This window comes from Pinus tabuliformis, chromosome 4_2 (assembly GCF_031772625.1).
Source record: "Pinus tabuliformis cultivar Carrire ecotype Pingquan chromosome 4_2, CPIR1, whole genome shotgun sequence".
Taxonomy (NCBI): Eukaryota; Viridiplantae; Streptophyta; class Pinopsida; order Pinales; family Pinaceae; genus Pinus; species Pinus tabuliformis.
The window spans coordinates 800,933,256-800,938,077 of NC_142304.1; the positions used below are offsets into that span (position 1 = coordinate 800,933,256).

General features: G+C 38.7%; 1 pseudogene; it reads left to right on the forward strand.

The window, feature by feature from the left end:
* Nucleotides 1–1,168: 1,168 nt before the first annotated feature.
* Nucleotides 1,169–4,225, forward strand: LOC149172091 (kinesin-like protein KIN-14L pseudogene; annotated as a pseudogene).
* Nucleotides 4,226–4,822: the final 597 nt, after the last annotated feature.

Genomic DNA, 4,822 nt, shown 5'->3' on the forward strand with positions numbered 1-4,822 from the left:
CCTTGAATTTCCAAGCAAGACAATAGCTCCAATCATGGTTGGCACTCCCACAAGACATATTTCTCACTCACAATATCTTTGTCATTTTGGTTTTTCTAGCATGTTCTTTTTTTTTGCATATATATGTACTCACATAAACACTCTCTATAATAATAGCTTTTGTATCCTCGATATTTATTTTTGGAGAAAAGACTAATTATTCAATCGATAATCTAGTTTCCCATAAGTAAATCACAAAAGATAATAGTTTGATATATAACTGTTTGATGAATTAATAGTTTGTTTGACATATAGGGTGCATTGGAGCTGCAGAAGTGGTTCTAATACCAAAGCAGAAGCTATAGCTCTCTGGGGTCTCCTATGGTTCAACAGCTTCCTGGGTATCCCTCACCTACAGATATATTAGACAAAGAAAATCAGAAAGGTTGTCTAATTGTTTTGGGAGACCCTCTTTCTTATTCAACATTTAGTGAAGGGCTCCCATCCCATGGACAAAATATTAGAAAATCTGACAAAAAGAATTAGGAAAGTATTAGAAAGTTTATTTTTAATATTATATTTCCATTTTCTCTGTAATCTCAATAAAAATAAGAAATTGTGTTGATGAAAGTTGTAATGATGAAAGTTGTAAATTCAATTCGGGAGATTTAAAAATCGATGGTCAAATCAACTCATTTCTTATTCTTTAAAGCTAAATAAATTAACATTACACACTTATAAAAGATTTCATTATCGGAGGTAGTTCCACGGGAAGTTATGATGTGTTTATGCGACTAAGGTAGTTGGGCTTCTGGTCGGCTTCGGATGTGTTTGAGGCCTCAACATTCGACTTGACCGTTGGGATTGGACTCGTTCAGTCTTCTTTACTAATACTAAAGAAATCCCCATTAAAATTCTCATATAAGCTCTCCGCTCGCACCCATTTCGAAAACAGTCCTCTTCGCGAATGAAAACAAGTTACCTAAAGCATCGAGTATTTGGAAATTTATTCTCGAGAAAGAGAGTTCAAGGCCTTGTTGAATTCGATTGATGGATCAGTTGCTCTATCTGTAGTAAATGGTACATACCCACTTGCTGAACCGCACTGAATGAGTTCGCATTCAGGGCCAAACCTCTCCAGTTGCGGTTTTTCAGTTTTCTATTGAGATTTGTCGAATAAGAGGAAAAAATGTCTCAGGAACCAGATTCTACTCCCAGCAGGGTCCCTCCCCCATTGTTTTCCAGCACTTCTCCCTATCCTCCTCCCAGAAGTTCGTTTAGTCAGAGAAGGCACGAGGCATTTTCCGACGATATGTTCAGGAGTGCCATGGATTTACAGGTTTCTAGCGCAGAAAGTAGTGGATCGCAAGGTCGTTTGGCTTCACTGAAAGCAGAGGAAGCAGGTAATAGGAGGTTTCAAGCTACAGCATGGATAAAGAGCATGGTTGGTTCTCTAGATATACCATGCGAACCATCTGAGGAGGAGTTTCGTCTTTGCTTGAGAAATGGGATCATATTATGTAATCTTATCAACAAGGTTCAGCCAGGCGCAGTGTCTAAGGTCGTTGCAAATCATGTTTCATCACTTCCTCCTGAAGAACGGCCTTTATCTGCTTATCAATATTTTGAGAATGTTAGGAATTTTCTTGTAGCTGCTGAAGAGATGAAGTTACCTACTTTTGAAGCTACTCATTTAGAGCAGGAAAGCTTGCGGCCGGGTTCTACGACAAAGATTGTTGACTGTATATTGGCGCTGAAATCTTATTATGAATGGAAACAGTGTGGAGGAAATGGCTCCTGGAAATATGCAGGCCCTTTGAAGTCCCCCATGATTCCACGAAGCACAGGAAACTTCCTTCAACGCTCAATTCCTTGTGTGCCTGTAAGCGACACTGAAACTCTGCCGGACATATCAATTATAAACATGGATGACGGAGAAAAACGACTCAGTGACATCTTTCAATCTAAAGACACAATGGGAGCTTGGTTAAAGCGGTTTGCTGTAGAAATGACAAACGACAAGGAAAATGTTGATCAGAACCTTGTTGAAGCCATACAAACTGCTGCACCGGGTTCGATGCAAGCATTCATGAATCTTATCATTGCAATTTTTGCAGAAAATAAACAAGACAAATTTTCCCTGATTCAGAAAAGCCAGGATCAAGACAATCAGCTCCTTTTGGATTCTCCAGACCAGAAAAATGTTGACTGTTCACCTTTTCAAAGTCAGGATCCAAAACCTTTGCATATAAGTCAGGAACATCAGATGCGTTTGGAAGCACAAAGAAAAGAAGTCAAGGACATAAGAGACTTATTACTTAGAGCACGGGAAGATGTACAAGGGTTTCAGGCAGAGTGGCGAAAGCATTTTGAATTGCTTGATTACCAGGTCGCAGGAATTTCTAATGCTGCTAGTGGATATCACAGAGTTCTGGAAGAAAACAAGATCCTTTATAATAGCCTTCAAGAACTCAAAGGAAGCATAAGGGTATACTGCAGAATCCGACCCCATTTTGGAGGTCAATCTGAAGCCCACAGTGCAGTGGAATTGATTGGAGAGGATGGATCCCTCCTGGTCAATACATCCAAAATGGGGAAAGATGTACAGAGGATATTCAATTTTAATAAGGTTTTTGGGCCATCTTCTACACAAGAGGAAATTTACATGGATACACGGCCATTGATCCGATCTGTAATGGATGGTTACAATGTCTGCATTTTTGCATATGGTCAAACAGGATCTGGGAAAACCCACACCATGAGCGGTCCAACAGGTGCTTCTGAAAAGGAGATGGGAGTGAACTATAGAGCACTCAGTGACCTCTTCGAGTTGTCTCAAAAGAGGAAAGATTTAATGGTGTATGACGTCTCCGTCCAAATGATAGAGGTATACAACGAACAAGTGAGGGATCTTCTCGGAGCACTGACCTCAAGCAAGAAATTAGATATTCGAAATAATGGTCATAAGGGATTTAATGTACCGGATGCTATACTTATGCCTGTTAAAGCTACTTCTGATGTTTTGGATTTGATGAATTTAGGCCAAAAGAATCGCACTGTTAGCTATACTGCACTAAATGACCGCAGCAGTCGTTCTCACAGTGTGTTGACTGTACATGTGCAAGGTACAGATAGTGTTTCTGGGTGTAACCTTCATAGCTGCCTTAATTTGGTAGATCTTGCTGGAAGTGAGAGGGTAGATAAATCTGAAGTAACTGGAGATCGCTTGAAGGAGGCACAATACATAAACAAGTCCCTTTCATCTCTAGGAGACGTCATTGCAGCATTGGCACAGAGGAATTCGCATGTGCCATATCGAAATAGCAAATTGACTCAATTGCTTCAGGATTCATTAGGGGGCAAGGCAAAGACTCTGATGTTTGTGCACATAAGTCCTGAACCGGATTCATATGGAGAGACAATAAGCACCCTTAAATTCGCTGAACGGGTGTCCTCTGTTGAACTTGGTGCTGCACGTTTGAATAAAGAAAGTGGAGAAGTTCGTGAGCTTAGAGAGCAGGTAGACAGTTTGAAGAAGGCTTTGGCGAGGAAAGAAGCAGAAGTAGCACAGTTACAGAATGTGAGAGAATCTCCACTTACTGACAAACACAAACTCCAAACGCCAGTGCGAAGTCGTAGATGGAGCCTTGAAGCGCCTGGAATAAGCAAAGTTGAGGTACAAGATGGTATTTATAATTTCGGGATGGGTACCCAAGATGACAAGTGGGTAGATTCAGGAGAGAGATCCAAGCTTAATGAGACGCCGATAAGCCAACAAAATGGCAACCGTCGGAGCAGTCTGGGAAATGACCGTAGAAATTTATCTGGGCTAAAAAGTGGTGGTACAAACGGTGGAACAAATACAGAAACTGATACCGTGGCTCCATTTGCATCGAAAAAGACTTCTCAAATTAAAAAGTCACTACAGTCCTTTGGAAAACTAATCAATGGTGAAAAAAGATCTACAATCCAAGTTGAATTATCACCCCCTGTCTGTAGCGGTGAGCGAAGGTTATCTAGTGGTGGACAGAGCCAACCCTTCTCAAACAGGCAGCAGCCACTTACAGTGGTCAACAATTCAGGAAGTGGTCGCCCTAGGCGAAATTCACTTGACGGAAAAGCACCCGTGGGATCGAAGATAACAGCTTCTCCAAATGGGCATGCAGGGCGGACTTGCAAGACACCACCTGAGCAGCAGGCGATGAAGGTGGGAAACCCTGATGTAATAACCTTCAAAAAGAGATGAACTCTGCACCAGGGTTGGACGGGTAAGGTTATTTTTTGAAAACGTCATTATCATTAATAGTTTATTTAGATACTGACCCCTTTCCATTTCAACTTGGAACGGACATTATAATAAACTTTAATTTCGAAAATCTGAAAATGTTTACTACAAAATTTTGGAATTCGAACAATGTGCTCTTACAACACTTAATTCTGATACAAATATTTTCATTCCTTGAGTTAGAAAATCTAAATAAAAATAGATATAATTAAAAAAACATATAAATTAATTAAATAATTAAACAATAAACTTTTATCCTATCTTATCCCATAATCCTTCCTATAAGCTTATTATTATAAATTGATTTTATTTAAATTAAAAGATGAAAATACATATTTGGTTAAGTATATATTTATATAAATAATATTAGTAAATAAGTTAACTAATAATAATATGTATTAAATTAAACATTTATTTATCCCATAATAATATAAGTTTATTTATTTTTAAATTAAAGAATTTAGATGATTTATTAAGTTTATTATTAGCCCATTATTGCCGAAAATATGTCTTAAAAAGAAAATTGTCAACAATTCCAATTTATAAACACAATTCTTT